The sequence below is a fragment of the Carcharhinus amblyrhynchos genome, chromosome 4 (genome assembly GCF_965287045.1).
Source record: "Carcharhinus amblyrhynchos chromosome 4, sCarAmb.v2.hapA, whole genome shotgun sequence".
NCBI classification, from domain to species: Eukaryota; Metazoa; Chordata; class Chondrichthyes; order Carcharhiniformes; family Carcharhinidae; genus Carcharhinus; species Carcharhinus amblyrhynchos.
Window position 1 is genome coordinate 73,497,065 of NC_137327.1, and position 17,744 is coordinate 73,514,808.

Sequence of the window (17,744 nt, forward strand, 5' to 3'; positions counted from 1 at the left end):
GAGTTAAATTAAATACTATTATGATCCTGGCAGGAACCGTTAGAAATCCAAACCCTAGCAGTTAACTGTAAGAACCATGCCATAAATTTCACTATATGAAGCAAACATATTGTATGTTAAAAGAAAAACAAAGCAAGCACTGCTAACTTAACACTTTGTCAAGATTCCTGGTCTGAAATCACTTCACTTTCTTCTCCCTCCTCCAAGCCCCCCAAGAGTTCCCTTGCATATTAAAACATCTTGAAGGTTTGTTCATTTTTCTTGGGACCAACCCAATGATATGCCACAGCCCTGCATACTGCATATTGATTTCTCCTCGATATTCCAACTACTCTTTCAATGTACAATATTATTTGGGGGATCATTCCATCACCTTTTGGCTAAGTGACCCTTCACCTTTTCTTTAAGGCTTTATGACAGTAGATTCCTCAGTCCAAGCTAAAACCTCACTACCTTCTTGCTGTTACTTTGGGCATACAGACTGCTTTTCCCCTGTTTGCTCCCAAAGCATCCTTCCAGTTCTTTCCAGTTAAATGTTTAAGCTGACTGATGTCTGTCACAAGGATAACTGCCTTTCATTGTGAGGGTCATGTAAATTTTCTCCTCTAACTCCAAGCTTGACATATTACCCAGCTTCTTTTCCCTTACCAACTTAACATAAACTGTAATCAATACGAGATCAAATCTGCAACTGCATTCTGAGAGGAACACCCAGATAAATTAAACAAAACATCCTTCCACTTTCACTGCCTACCTCCATAGCAATGTGTCACTCTTTGACGTATGCCAAACAGAAATGAAAAATAAATACCTTACCTTTAAATCAATCCCTTTCATTCTTTGATCCATATGAATCATTTATATCTTAAATCTCTTTCCAGATTCCCTGGCTCCACCAAAAAAATCTCAGATGGGTCATCTATTGTTTAACTTTTTACATATCCAGCTCTGACTTTTTTAAATAAGCACAAGGGACTTTTAGTTGTAATTAACCTAGGCTTGTTTGTATTGCATTCACTTTTGGCTGTTTACCAGGTGCTCACTTTGGCACCACATATACTAAAATTGGAACGATACAGAGAAAATTCGCATGGCCCCTGCATAAGGATGACATGCAAATTTGAGAAGCATTCTTAATTAGATTTTCCATTTATCCACATTAAAACAAGTTCGAATTCCTAAAATTAAAAGTTATATTCTGAAATATGAATTATGAAACTAGATATCTGCAATGGCATAGGAAGAGTAGCAAAAAAGATTAGATAAGATTAAGACAAGAGGGAAAGGAAATATAAGAAAATAATTTGAAATTAACTACTTACTTTGCATATTGCATAAATAGTTTAGCTAATATGCCATTAAATAAAGGTATGGCAGGATATCTCAGTCTCATGGAATGCACATTCTGTTCACACGGAAACTCCAGAATGTTTCTCATGGCATGAACAACATCACGTGCAGAAAGTGTCATCAGTTGGAGAAGCCCAAGTTTCTGGTTTTTGAGCAGCAGCTGGTGTCAAGCGGTGTACTTACAGAGTTATGAGTGGTATGGATATTGCTAATGATGGCCAGCTTGCGGCTTAAGGATGTTCAGACAGAGGGAGAATTGGTGACCACCAAGCAGTCAAGTGGGTCAGGCAGGTAGAGCAGGAGTCTTTGAGAACATCTCACTGTCCAAATGTATTCAGCTCTGAAAACCGGTGAGAGTGCTGATCCCTCTGGGGAGTGTAGTCAGAGTAAGTCCATGCACCACAACTGGCCCAGTTGTCCAGGGGGATGTGGGGGAGGCAGAAGGAAGACGAGGAAAACAATAGTGATATGGGTTATATATTTAGTGGAACAGGCGTGTGCTTTTGACTCTGCAGGTTTGGGTCTGGGATGTTAAGCTGGGTCAGGGTCAAGAATTCTTTTTGTATTCATTTGTGGGACATTGCTGGCTAATCAGCATGTATTGCCCATCCATAGTTGCCTTTGGGGGGTAATTGAGTCACCCACATTGCTGTGACCCTGGACTCACATTAAGGCCAGACCAGGTAAGGATGGCAGATTTCCTTCCCTAAATGACATTAGTGAACCAAATTGCTTTTCCAGCAATCAACAATGGTTTCATGGTAGTCAGTAGATTCTTAATTCCAGATATTTTTTATTGAATTCAAATTCCACCCTCTGCTGGGGCAGGCTTCCAACCCAGGTCCCCAGACCATTTAGCTGAGTTTCTTGGTTAATAGTCCAGTGATAACACCACTAGTTTGTCACCTTCCCCTGAAGAATGTCAGTGAGAGGCTGCAGAATGCTCTGAAGCAAGGAGGGGATCAGCTAAAGGTTCTGATTCATGCTGATACTAACAATATAAGTCAGAAGTGGATGAGAAAACGTGAGAGATGACGTTTGAGGATGAGGATAAAACCTGAGGATGAGCAGACATGTTTTAGGGAGGTAGAACATAGACTAGCAAGCAGGACTCACGGTGTAATCATCGGATTACACTTGGTTCCAAGGCACAAGTGGGGAAATGTTGATGATGGCACTAATGTGGGTCTGAAATTAGGTTAATGTGTAAAGAAGACTCAAGGTTTTCTTCTGTTGAGTTCAATGTATACTGGAAGGCAGGCAGGAAAATATTTATTTCTGATGTGTGCTGACCAGCATGGCTTATTTAATAAGCTGGTGGCACCTAATCCTGAGTGCACTTAATCTCATACACACTTTAAATTCAGGGACATGGGACTACGATAAGCCTCCAGCCTGACATAGGACATGAGAAAATCCAGTAAGCGGTTGCATGAGGCTGTGCGCTGGGGGCCGTTGGAACAGACATGATGCCATTTTCTCCCAGTCTTCTCTGTCTCTGTCTCAGATACACTGAACAAACAGGAAGTGCCTCCTCCTTCATTCTCCCATCAGAATTTGACCTCTAAATTCATAATGTGACTTTGTGTCACTCGCACACTGCAATATACAAAACAATCAAATATTCTGAACAGGGCTGCAGTAGAACTATAGCTGTGAGGAATTTAATGCAGCTGTACAAGCTCTTTAATCAGAGGATAAAGTAGAAATGAAATAGAATGACTCAGCACATAATGGGGACCATTTCTTGTGATGAATCATGATTAATAAGCCCATTTGTTTGACTCTGACTGACGTCTTCGATGTAGGTGTCGGCTGTGGTTCAGTGAGAATCATCTTCAATTCTGAGTCAGAAGGTTTGGATTCAATTCCCACTTCACTCCAGAGACCTGAGAGCACAATCCAGGCTAACGCTGTGGTGCAGCACTGCGGGTGCACGACACTGCCGAAGATGCTACCATTTCGATAAGATACTAAACTGAGGCTCAGTCTCCCCATATACAGCTGAGCAGAAAATATGGCACAGCATTTTACAGTAGAGCAGGTTCCAGTGTTCAGGCCAATATTTATCCCTCAACCAATATCACTCCAAATAGCTGATCCAACTATTTTTTGTGGGATCTTGCTGTGTACAAAGTGTGCTTTCTTACATAATTTGGGTGAGTTAGATACAACTTAGTCTCAAAATGAAGCATTTTCTGGTGTAACTTTAAAACTTACTTTATCAAAGAAAAGCGCTTTGTGACATCGCCAGTAATGAAAGTGCGCTCCTAAGCATCCTTCAATTCAGAATTAATATAAAACTATTATGGAATGTATCCCAATGGAATTCCTGGCTTGTATATGCAAGCCAATTCTGATACATTCTGGAAGGTATGGGACCGCTAAGTCAAATATTTAGGGTCCGTTTTTTGGACCTACTCCTACAAGGTGGCATATTGGTACAACGGTTAGCACTGAGTACTGTCTATGTAGAGTTTGCATGTTCTCCTTGCGACTGCATGGGTTTCCTCTGGGTGGCTTGAGTTTCCTCACACACTCCAAAGATTATTTGTTGGGTAAATACGTAGCATTATGGGGATAGGGCCTGGGTAAGATGTTCAGTTGGAGAGTCAGTGCAGATGTTATGGGTCACGTTTTATCAAGTCTTTTTTTTACCATAGGTTGTGTGGTTCTGCCTCTGTTATCCTGTTGTCCTTTGAGGAGAAATTGAGCAGAATGGGCTGTCATTCTCTATGGGTTAGGAAAATGAGAGGTGATTGCATTGAAAATTAGATGATTTAGAGAGGATTCAACAGTGTAGACTCTGAGAAGCTGATTCTCCCAGGGAATAGAAAACTATGGAATAAAGTGTCAGGATAGGAGGTTGCTCATCTTGGACTGACTTGAGGAGACGTCTTTGCATATGTGAGGGTTATGATTCTTGGGAATTCTCCAGCACAGAGGGCTGGAGATGCTCAATTAATTAGCATATTTCAAGGCTGAGATCAATCAATGTTTGGACTCTGTGAGAATCAGGGGATATGGACATTGTGTGAGAAGGTGGGGTTTGAAGGCAAGCTTCAGCCATGATATTAATGAGTGGTGCAGCAAGCCTGAGGGACCTTATGACATAATCCTACTCCAATCTCTTATCTCATGTGGGAACTATTCCACAGTGTGCCCCACAAGGGGCATCACCAAGAAGTGTCTAGTATTGCTTTGAATACCCAAGAGTAGAATGTCTATTATCATACGATTGCTAGATACAGGCATCTCAAATTCCTTGTCACCATCTAAACCCAAACATTGAACTTTTTGGCCACTCCAAAATCAGACAATAGGAGAACCATGACTGTGAGGGTTTTACCATAGCGTACAACTGTGGCTCAGTGAGTATTGTATAGACAATGGGTTCAGTCAGCATTATGACCAGGAAGGTGTGTTTGAAATATGTTTTCCCAGTGAGGGAAATGGCCTCCAGTTCTACAGGCGAGGACATTATGTCCAGTCCTTTTGATGGGGAACCATGCATAATCCTTGCCAGGGAGAACCTTCCCTGGTGAGGCCACAGAGGCAAGTAAACTGATGATTCTGTTCCAAGCTTGCTAATTACATTCAAATCGTGATTTAAATATTTTTAAATAATAAAATCAGCCTCACGCCCTTTTTGGGCACAAGGCTGATCACGTCGGATATCCGGCACCGGTAAGATTGCGAGAGGTGAGAAATCAGGTGTGAACCTGATTTCTTGGTTCTCTCTTCACCTTTCTGGCTTGCCCCACCCAGTGGGGAGGAGGATGAGGTGCAATGGTAAAATGACCCCCTTTGGGTCAAGGCTATCTTCATAAAACACCTTGTAATTTGTGGCCCATGTTATAACATGCTTGCTGGATGATGAAATGACAGTCTGCTTTTTGCAGATTCACAATGCAGGATAACTGGTTCGAGCAAAGCATGTATATTCTTTGTCTGCATTCTTGAGATAGTTAATGTTTCAACTGTTAATAATTTCAATGTAATTTTCAGGGTTCTTTTGTCCTAATAGACTGACCATCTCCGTAAGCCAGGGCTTAGCCTGAGAAATATAAATAACCATTGTATAATTCCTTGGAATTTGATCTTTGCAATCATAGGGAAGTGAGCATATCTTTAACAATAACAGGGTTGATAGTGTTCTGAAGGCCAGGAATTCCATTTGTGTGAGAAATAATCAACCATAGCTTCAGTCATTGTAAAGTTTCTGTGCAGTTTAAAAATATATATAAATTAACCAGGATGATATATTGCAAAAATATAAACAGTGGTCTTAGGTCTGGAACTTCAGGTTACCCAGTCTACCTCCTTCAAATTCTCTCTCTCAGAGAGACACAGCTATGGATGCAGATAAGCCAGTAAAAGGTATCCCTTTCCATAATGATGACCTGACAGTGGTGGCCAGTTTATTTGTTGACACTTCTTTACTTCTTTGGTAAGAAATTCCATCCTGAAGCTCCCTCATTGTTATGTACTTGTATTGGCAGAAACTTCTGTTCCTGGTGAGGCAGTTGGCTGGACATCACTATAGGCCCTCCTATTGGGACTATGTCTTTACTGGACAGCACATCATCCTTAATAAGATGGGACATCTTCTTAATTGGCAGCATCTGGGAAGATGTGACAGACATCCCATTTTAATCACTCTGGCCTCTCAGCCTGGAACTGAACCTGAATATTGGGTCTCAAACATCAATCAAGCTTTCAATCTGCCTCTCTACCTCAGACCTGAAGATTAGCAACTGGGTGACTTTCTGGAGAACAATCGTTATCCTGTCAAGAGTCTTGTTCTGTGGCAGAGAATAATAGATGGTTCCCCTATCATAAGACCACAAAACATAAGAGCAGAATTAAGCCACTCGGCCCATCAAGTCTGCTCCACCATTCAATCATGGCTGATATTTTTCTCATCCCCATTCTCCTGTCTTTTCCCCATAATCCCTGATCCCCTTATTAATCAAGAAGCTATCTATCTCTGTCTTAAAGACATTCAATGACCCGGCCTCCACAGTCTTCTGTGGCAAAGAGTTCCATAGATTCACCACACTCAGGCTGAAAAATTTCCTCCTCATCTCTGTTTAAAAGAATCGTCCCTTTAGTCTGAGGTTGTGCCCTCTGCTTCTAGTTTTTCCTACAGGTAGAAACATCCTCTTCATATCCACTCTATCTAAGCCTCGCAGTATTCAGTAAGTTTCAATAAGGTCCCCCCCTCATCCTGCTAAACTCCGAGTACAGATCCAGAGTCCTCAACCGTTCCTCATATGACTAGCTCTTCACACCAGGGATCATTCTTATGAACCTCCTCTGGACCCTTTACAAGGCCAGCACATTCTTCCTTAGATACGGGGCCCAAAATTGCTCGCAATACTCATGACTAGGAGCCTCAGAGTTATTATTCTGCTGCTGTTTTAATATTCTTGCACAGAGTATTTGAAACACATGGAATATATTGCACTGAGATACATTAACAGTTTTCTAAATATTGACCATTCTAGAATGTGAAATCGTTTTCTCTTTATGGATCGTTCATTGATTAAGTAAAAAAATGATCAAATAACCGATTATTACAGAGCACGCAAGAGCTGATTCATATAGATGATAAGAACATAAGAACATAAGAAATAGGAGCAGGAGTAGGCCATCTAGCCCTTCGAGCCTGCCCCGCCATTCAACAAGATCATGGCTGATCTGTCGCTGCTCAGTTCCACTTTCCCGCTTTCTCCCCATAACCCTTAATCCCCTCTCTTATCAAAAACCCATCAACCCGCGTCTTAAAAATATTTAGCGAGGCAGCCTCCACCACTTCAACGGGCAGAGAATTCCAGAGATTCACCACCCTTTGAGTGAAGAAGTTCCTCCTCAACTCCGTTCTAAACCGCCCCCCCTTTATTTTGAGGCTGTGCCCCCTAGTCCTACTGTCTTTTTTGAGCGGGAAGAGTCTCTCCACCTCTATCCTATCCATCCCATTCATCATCTTATACGTCTCAATGAGATCTCCCCTCATTCTTCTAAACTCTAACGAGTACAAGCCCAGTTTATTCAGCCTCTCCTCATAGCTCAATCCCCTCAACTCCGGTATCAGCCTAGTAAACCTCCTCTGCACTCCCTCCAAGGCCAAAATATCTTTGCGCAGGTGCGGCGCCCAAAAATGCACACAGTACTCCAGCTGCGGCCTCACCAATGCCCTATACAGCTGCAGCAAGACCTCCCTACTTTTATATTCAATCCCCCTCGCTATGAAGGCCAGCATCCCATTCGCCTTCCTGACCACCTGCTGCACCAGCAAGCTGGGTTTTTACGACTCATGCACAAGGACCCCGAGGTCCCTCTGCACCGTCGCCTGCTGCAGTTTTTCTCCACGTAAGTAATAGTCCTTCCTACCATTCTTCCTACCAAAGTGGACCACCTCACACTTGCCAACATTAAATTCCATTTGCCATTTCCTGGCCCATTCACCCAGCCTATCAAGATCCTTCTGCAGACTCTCCACACCCTCCGCACAATTTGCCGTTCCCCCAGTCTTGGTGTCATCCGCAAATTTCGACACTCTACACTCGGTTCCCTCCTCCAGATCATCTACATAAATGGTAAAAAGCTGAGGCCCCAGCACCGACCCCTGGGGCACTCCACTAGTCACCATCCGCCAATCCGAATAGCACCCGTTGACCCCCACTCTCTGCCTCCTATTTGACATCCAATCCTCTATCCACGCTAACACCCTACCCCCAACTCCATGTCCCTCGACCTTCTGCAATAACCTCTTGTGAGGTACTTTGTCAAATGCCTTCTGAAAATCTAGAAAGACCACATCCACCGGCTCTCCTCTATCGACCGCCCTAGACACATCCTCATAGAATTCCAGTAAATTTGTCAGACACGACTTCCCTTTAATGAAACCGTGCTGCGTCTGCTCTATCAAGCAATTCCCTTCAAGATGCCTCGCAATTTCCTCCTTAATGACAGATTCTAACATTTTACCCACCACAGACGTTAAACTAACCGGCCTATAATTCCCCGCCTTTTGCCTGGCACCCTTCTTAAACAATGGCGTAACATTAGCCGTTTTCCAATCATCTGGCACTTCCCTGGAATCCAGCGACGTCTGGAAAATAACCACCAAGGCATCCACTATCACCTCCGCCATTTCTTTCAGAACCCTCGGATGCATTCCATCCGGTCCTGGGGACTTGTCCACAATCAGCCCCTCCAGTCTGTCGAGCACCGCCTCTCTAGTAACAGTAATGTCATTAAGACCCTCCAGTCCTACCACCTTTCCATCGCTAACACCCGGCAAATTATTCACGTCCTCCTCCGTGAAGACAGAAACAAAAAAGTTATTCAATACCTTAGCCATATCCCCATCCCCTACCACTAGGTCCCCTTTCTTATCCTCTAAAGGACCAACATTCACCCTAGCCAGCCTCTTCCTTTTTATATATTTATAAAAACTCTTGCTATCCTTTTTTATATTAAGCGCTAGCCCAGCTTCATAGTTTCTCCTACCCTTCTTTATCAACTTCTTTGTCAATCTTTGTTGACATTTAAACCTCTCCCAATCCTCTTCTCGCCCACTACTCTTAGCTACTCTAAATTCCTCCGCTTTTAGTTTAACACTTTCCTTCACCTCCTTCGTTATCCACAGCTTATTACCTCTCTTCCTACTATCCTTTTTGACCATCGGAATAAATTTCCGCTGAGCACCAAGAAAGATCTCCTTAAAGATCCTCCACTGCTCCTCAGCAGACCCTCCCTCCAACGGGCTCCCCCAGTCCACATTCGCCATCTTCATTAAAAATGAAACCTATGCAGATTCAACTAGACTGAGCATTATGTAGTTTTTAAAAATGAGTTATAGCTTTAATTGGCACCAGAAAAGGCCTGAAAATTAAAGTACTAGTAATTATTGCACAGTAGGAGATGCTATCTTTTGGATAAGGTGTTAAAGTAAGATCTTCCCACTCAAGAGGCTGTGAAGAATTCCCATGCATTACCTGAAAATGAGTAAAATTCCCTTAAGTATTGTGAGAAATGTTTATTCCTCAAATGTTCATTAAACCCAGTCTAATTGGTAATTTATTTAAATGTTGTTTATGCAACCACACTCTGCCATTTTGCCTATATTTTAACAATGATTATGTTTTATTCTTCCTTATTTGTCATCAGTTTCTATGGGGCCATTGGCATCATCTTGCTTCATCTATGGATTTCTTCAAAACTCTGTCAGTCTACTTATCCACCCATCAATTTTTTCTTGTTCCTCTCATGTCTTTACCCTCAATTTATCCTTCAATTGTTGCCAGGATGAGGCTTCATTTCCAATGTCTTCACTTGTCTACTTTCCTCTTCATATGTGCTTCGCAACCCTTTTTAATTCCTGAACTTCTCGTCTTGATCAACTCACTCAATCGTATTTCTGCTCATTCAGCTGATTACGGCCATCTTCATACTTTAAAAACTGTTATCCTTCCCTCACCATCTTCCTGCAGAACCTAACCCTCATATTCAGAGACCCAACACTCTACTAGACTGTGCACAATGATTTTTCAGCTTCATGCTAAAAACGTTGGACATAACGATGCTGCCTAAATCACTGGTTATGCCAATTGCCACTGCATTGGAAGAACATTGGAAAAAGGGAATAGGAGTCGGCTATTTGGCCCCTTGAACCTGATCCACAATTTAATTGGATCATAGTTCAACACTATCTTCCCGTGCTATCCTTATAAGCCTTGATGTCATCAGTATCTAGAAACCTCTGCTTTGAGCTTCCTCAACATCCGAACCTCCTCAGCACTCTGGGATAGAGAGTTCCAAAGATTCACTCGCTTCTCTGAGTGAAGAAATTCCTCCTCATCTCAGTCCTGTTCTGAGACTATCGGCGGAATTTTCCCATCCTGCCCACCACGGGAATCGTAGTGGGCTGGACACAGAACATGAAAATGTCTGTTGACCTCAGACAGGATTTTCTGGTCTTTGGGCAAGGGCGGCTGGAAAATCCTACCCTTTGTCCCTGTTTCTTCACCCCACCCCCAGCAGCCAGGGGAACTTAACCTGGATGTTTCAGTGTAGGATGTACCCTACTTAAAAATACATAATTCATGGTGAAACAGTTTGGGGTGTCTTGTAGCAGTTAAATGAGTAACATAAATGCATGTTGTTTTTTCATTAATAGAGAGAGATTTTGGAATGTTTTCCAATAAATTTGAAGATCTGAGCTGATAGGTAATTGTGAGGGATGTTACAGAACAACGTTTGTACCAGATTTCTCTGTCAGCATTTTGAATGGAGCCAGTAACCCATTTAAAATAAATAGTCTTCATCAAAATAACAGATGGAGGAGCTTTATCCGAATGTGTTTGAATAATAACTTTCAAACCTCTTTCAGATAGTGCACAGAATTTAAATTCAAATAGTGGCACCAGGTTTTCTTCAGGGGATCAAACCTACTCTCTGTTTCCTAAGCTAAGGCATTCTCAGGATAAGATAAAAACTGAGATTTAATTTAGGATTTGGTTCCAAAATTGAGCTGTCTTTTACAGGTGGTTTAGACTATGATGCCTCATTCAAATATAGAACATTGTTCTCAGTAAGTTGGAGTATACTCCAGAAATGACAGCAACAATTGTGACAGAAAAAAAACAAACAGGATCAATACAGGAAGTGTGTGCAATGCACATGACTTTTAACACCTTACTGGATGATATATGAGAGTTAAATAAGAGAGAATTTGGTTCCAAAATTGGACTGTATTATTACAGATGGTTTAAGCTTTGATGCCTCATTCTTGAATGCAATTTTGTTCTCAGTGAGTCAGAGGGTTGGGGGTAGAGTACTAGATTGGATTGAGGGTTGGGTGACTGATAGAAAACAGAGGGTCAGGATAAATTAGTCCTTCTTTGGTTGGTGAAAGGTGGGGTGCCACAGGAGTCAGTTCTTTGACCTCAACTGTTTACAATCTATATTAATGATCTGCAAGCAGAAGCGGAGTGTAACATAGCAAAATTTATGGATGATACTAAAATAAGTGTGATAGCAGCATTGAAGAGGATACACAGACTCTACAGATGGATATCGATAGGCTGAGAGAATGGGCCAAAATTTGGCAGATGGAGTTTAATGTGGATAAGTGTGAGACAATCCATTTTGACAGAAAAAAAAAGGCAAATTATTACTTAAATGGAAAGCAGATTTAAAGTACAGCTGGGCAGAGGGATCTGGGTTTCTATGTTTATGAATCGCAGAAAGTCAGAATGCAAGTGCAGTACATAATAAAAAAGGCAAGTGGGATGTTGGCATTTATTGCAAAGGGACTGAAGTATATAAGTAGAGAACTGATATTGCAATTGTGTAGGGTGTTGTGAGACCACATCTGGAGTACAGTGTCCAGTTTTGCTCTCCTTATTTGAGAAGGATGTGGTGGCGTTGGAGGCAGTTCAGAAGAGGTTCACTCAATTGATTTTGGGGATGATGGAGTTGACGTATGAGGAGAGATTAAACAGATGAGAGTGTGTTTGGTCGAGGTATATAAAATTTTAAAAGGGATTGATAAAGTAAATGTAGACCAAATGTTTTCCCTTACGGTTAATAAGAACATAAGAACTAAGAGTAGGCCATATGGCCCCTCAAGTCTGTTCCGTCATTCAATAAGATCATAGTTGATCTTTCAAGGATTTACCCGCCCTCCCAACCCCACTCACCATAACCCTTAATTCCTTTACTGTTCAAAAAACTATCTATCTTTGCCTTAAAAACACTCAGTGAGGTAGCTGCAACTACTTCACTGGGCAGGTCATTTCACAGATTCATAACCTTTTGGGTGAAAAAGTTTCTCCTCAACTCAGTCCTAAATCTGCTGCCCTTATTTTGAGGCTATGATCCCTAGTTCTAGTTTCACCTGCAGCGGAAACAACTTCCCTGCTTCTATCTTGTCTATTCCCTTGAGTATAGCCCCAGTCTACTCAATCTCTCGTCATAAGCCAATCCTACAATTCAGGAATCAACCTAGTGAATCTCTTTTGCACCTCATCCAGTGTCAGTACATCCTTTCTCAAGTAAGGAGACCAAAACTGTACGGAATATTCTAGGTGTGGCCCACCACCATTTTATACAGCTGCAACATAACCTCCCTATTTTTAAACTCTATCCCTCTAGCAACGAAGGGCAAAATTTCATTTGCCTTCCTAATTATCTACTGCACCTGCAAACCAACTTTTTGCAATTCATGCACAAGGACATGTAGGTCCCTTTGCATAACACATGCTGCAATATTTTACCATTGAAAAAATAGCCCATTTTGCTGTTATTCCTACCAAAATGGATGATCTCACATTTACCAACATTCTACTCCATCTGCCAGATCCATCTTACGTAAGGAGGGTTATAGAAGGGGGTATTAAATAGGGTCAGAGCCTCGGGAGACACCGGAAATGCAGACTTATATGTTAACGTTTTTGTCTTTTTATTCCGCAGGTGGAGGTCCACCTTGTTGTCAAATGAGGGGCATGCACACGGTGGGTCGTGCATGGGCTGCTCTTGGAGGTTCCGGGAGTGGCCTAGTACTTCGTGTCGGTGTGTGTGCTTGATCCTGGACCGGTAGACGGGCACCGCAACAGCTCAGTGACTAGCACTGCTAGCTGTGCAGATACATGGATTTGGGCCTGTGTCTGTGGGAGTTTGCGCATTCTCCCTGTGGTTGCGTGGGTTTCCTCCGGGCACTCCGGTTTCCTCCCACACCCCAAAGATGTGCTCTTAGGCTGATTGGTTTACCAAATTGACACTATTCTCCCCTGAATCTGGCTAAGTTAGGGGTTCCACTCGCAGACACGCAGGGCAGGGTAGGTGTAGGAGGATGCGGCGGCGCGGGCTCGTTGGGCCAAAGGGCCTGTTTCCCGTGCTGGGTTGTTCTTTGTTTTGTTCTTTGTAAGCTATCTATATCCCTCTGCAGACTTTCAGCGTCCTCTGCACACTTTGCTCTACCACTCATCTTAGTGTCATCTGCGAACTTTGGCACACTACACTTGGCCTCCAACTCCAAATCATGTATATAAATTGTAAACAATTGCGGTCCCTAAGGTACACCACTAGTCATTGGTTGCCAACCAGAAAAACATTCATTTATCCCCTCTCTTTGCTTTCTGTTGTTGGAAGGTTTGTAGTCACATGCTATTTCCATAGAACCATAGAATGGTACAGTGCAGATGGAGACCATTCGGCTCATCAAGTGTGCAGCAACTCTCTGAAAAAGCATCTTACACACCTCGCACCCCCCAACCCAATAGCTCCGCACATTTCCCATGGCTACTCTACCTAACCTGCACATCTATGGACTGTGGGGAGAAATCAGAAAATCTGGATGAAACCCATACAGACACAAGAAGAAAGGCAAACTTCACAAGACAGTCACACCCCAAAGGTCCCTAGTGCTCTGAGGCAGCGTGCTTGCCACTGTGCTGTCCATCCTTCTTGACCTCAAATTAGAAAGTTTCAAATATCTACCAATCTGCAATCAACCTCCAATTGACCTTGCTATCTTACTGAAGTAAGATAGTGCAACTTAACTAAATAATAGTGTACATTACGTGGCATAACCACCACCCTCCCAATCCTAACCTGATGTAACTGTCATCTTGATGAGCAATACCATTGTGTATTCACTAGAAGCAATAAGCAGATGGGACTTTCATCAAATTGTAGTGGATCTCCAACAAATTGGTTGGCCACTGTTGGGCAATGAACAATGTCTTTGAAGAGCTTGAGGGGTGGAGCAAGGTGTATGGAAGTGAAGGAGGAAGTAGCCAGGACAAAGCCAGGATAAGTGAGTGACAGTGGGGCGTAAAATGGCAGTTTATGCAGTTTCAGTGGAATGAAGCCTTGTTTTTTTAACTTCCATGTAGTCTATGTGCCTAAGCCACATATCACGAAAGGTTTTGTAAAATTTGAGGGTTCAAAGTATAAAATCCTTTTCCTTAAAAGCTTTAAGGTCTGAGTTTATAATTTCTGCTCAGTTGTGCTTAATCTAACAAAGTACGAATGACTAGTATTTGTGAATTAAGCAGTATTTATGACTAAAATGTAAATTTATTGAAAAAGAAACAGTGAAGACAGTCTGGATATACTTTATCCACAAGAGCTGAGGATTCGCTCAATGCTGACAGCACAGTCAAAGTCTGTTTTCTTCTGTCTCAGAAGTAACAGTGAGCCATGCCTCAGAAGTATAGTAAGAAGTCTCACAACACCAGATTGAAGTCCAACAGGTTTATTTGGTAGCAAAAGCCACTAGCTTTTGGAGTGTTGCTCCTTTGTCAGGTAAGTGGGAGTTCTGTTCACAAACAGGTCATATAAAGACACAAGCTCGATTTACAAAATAATGATTGGAATGCAAGTCTTTACAGGTAATCAAGAATTAAAGGTACAGATAGTGTGAGTGGAGAGACCGTTAAGCGCAGGTTAAAGAGATGTGTATTGTCTCCAGACAGGAGAGTTAGTGAGATTTTGCAAGCCCAGGCAAATCGTGGGGGTTACAGATCCCAGTTGAGGCCATCCTCATGTGTGTGGAACTTGGCTATCAGTCTCTGCTCAGCGACTCTGCATCGTTGTGTGTCATGAAGGCCGCCTTGGAGATGGCTTATCCAAAGATCAGAGGATAATTGCCCGTGACCGCTGAAGTGTTCTCCAACAGGAAGCGAACTCTCTTGTCTGGTGATTGTCGAGCGGTGTCCATTCATCCGTTGTCGTAGCGTCTGCATGGTCTCCCCAATGTACCATGCCTTGGGACACCCTTTCCTGCATTGTATCAGGTAGACAATGTTGACTGAGTTGCAAGAGTATGTACCATGTACCTGGTGGATGGTGTTCTCACATGAGATGATGGCACCCATCGATGATCCAGCACGTATTGCTTTGGCAAGGCGTGTAGTGTCATGGTCACTACTCTCCTGAAGGTTGGTAGTTTGCTGCAGGCAATCGAGAGCATCCCGAAACCGATTGTACAAAGAACTCCCAGCTTTTGTCACAACACTACGGACTTCCTACAGAAACTCAGCACACATGGAGCAATTGAACCAGGACACACCTTGTCTCATTGAATAACTTGGCACTCTACACCAGCATCGCCCATGACGATAGCATTGCTGCAACTGCCTCAGTACTCAACGCCAACAACTGCCAGTTTCCAGATGCAATTTTATAACTCATCCGCTTCATCCTGGACCACAATATCTTCACCTTCAACAACCAGTTCTTCATCCAGACAAATGGAACAGCCATGGGGACCAAATTTGCACCTCAATATGCCAACATCTTCACCACACGGGGCCTTCAACACTAGATACATTGATGACATTTTCTTCCTTTGGACTCATGGTGAACAATCACTGAAACAACTATATGATGATATCAACAAGTTCCATCCCACCATCAGACTCACCATGGACTATTCTCCAGAATCGGCTGCATTCTCCATTAAGGATGGTCACCTCAGCACCTCACTGTACCGCAAGCCCACAGATAACCTCACAATGCTCCACTTCTCCAGCTTCCATCCTAAACACGTTAAAGAAACCATCCCCTACGGACAAACCCTCTGTATACACAGGATCTGCTCAGATGACGATCACAACAGACACCTCCAGAAGCTGAAAGATGCCCTCACAAGAACAGGATATGGTGCTTGACTCATCAATCGACAGTTCCAACACTCCACAGCGAAAAACCGCACAGACCTCCTCAGAAGACAAACACGGGACATGGTGGACAGACTACCCTTCGTCAACCAATACTTCCCCGGGGTGGAGAAGCTACGACATCCCCGGAGCCTTCAACATGTCATTGATGAAGATGAACATCTTGCCAAGGCCATCCCCACACCCCCACTTCTTGCCTTCAAACAACCGCACAACCTCAAACAGACGATTGTCCACAGCAAACTACCCAGCCTTCAGGAGAACAGTGACCACAACACCACACAACCCTGCCACAGCAACCTCTGCAAGACATGCCAGATCATCAACATGGATACCATCAAATCACATGAGAATACCATCCACCAGGTGCATGGTATGTACTCTTGCAACTTGGCCAACTTTGTCTACCTGATACAGTGCAGGAAAAGATGTCTCAAGGCATGGTACATTGAGGAGACCATGCAGACGCTATGACAACGGATGAATGAACACCGCTTGACAATGACCAGGCAAGAGTGTTCTCTTCCTGTTGGGGAACACTTCAGCGGTCACGGGCATTTGGCCTCTGATCTTCGGGTAAGCATTCTCCAAGGTAGCCTTCACGACACACGACAATGCAGAGTCGCTGAGCAGAGACTGATAGCCAAGTTCTGCACACATGAGGATGGCCTCAACCGGGATCTTGGGTTCATGTTACACTATCTGTAACCCCACAACCTTCCTGGGCATGCAAAATCTCACTAACTGTCCTGTCTGGAGACAATACACATCTCTTTAACATGTGCTTAATGCTCTCTCCACTCACATTGTCTGTACCTTTAACTCTTGATTACCTGTAAAGACTTGCATTCCAATCATTATTTTGTAAACTGAGTTTGTGTCTTTATATGCCCTGTTTGTGAACAGAACTCTCACTTACCTGACAAAGGGGCAGCACTCCGAAAACTAGTGGCTTTTGCTACCAAATAAATCTATTGGACTTTAACCTGGTGTTGTGAGACTTCTTACTGTGTTTACCCCAGGCCAATGCTGGCATCTCCACATCAGAAGAAGTATACCATTGAAGCAATAGTAAAAGCTCTGCCACAAGGTCATTAATTCTTCGCCTTTATTCTCACTGCTCATTATTTTTGGAAATAGTCCAAATCCACCTTTTCCATTGGCTTTGGGTACAAATCATCTTGTGTCACCCCACCTTTGCAAACCCTGCTTTATGGTTCATAGACAAGAGACCGAGACTTCCTTAGGCCCCAGTGGTTTACATTCCATTGCAAACAAATGATCCATTTCCTTTAGACACAGAGCAGTCATAAAGTCATTAAGATCAAAAGCTAAGGACACTTCCCCTCATAATATCAGAAAAAAAAGATCACTTAAGGTAATGTATGGCTTATTTAAACATGAGGTGGTATCTTCAGTTGAAACTAGTCAACCCAATGCTCTTAACTATTCCTTCAAAGCAGAATCTCCTTGAATTCATTCTTGACGGCAGCAATGAAGTTATAAATTCATTAAATATAACTTCTCACAGGTAACTGTCTTCCTGTTCCCCTGTCACCTTGCTTGTTAATTGTCTAACAGAAATTCAAACCGACCTATTGTAAAAAATGGCTGACTGCAAGGTTCATGAACATTAGTCCACCCCCTACCGAATCCCTGGAAATACAATACTATCATCAAAATCTTACAGCTTTCAGG

The 17,744-nt window shown here is 42.8% G+C and overlaps 1 non-coding gene across 1 annotated transcript; it reads left to right on the forward strand.

Moving 5' to 3' along the window:
• The first annotated feature begins 1,035 nt into the window (after positions 1-1,035).
• Positions 1,036-1,142, forward strand: LOC145342754 (U6 spliceosomal RNA). The gene has a single exon (XR_013886611.1). It is a non-coding gene; the product is annotated as a U6 spliceosomal RNA (small nuclear RNA).
• The last annotated feature ends 16,602 nt before the right edge of the window (positions 1,143-17,744 follow it).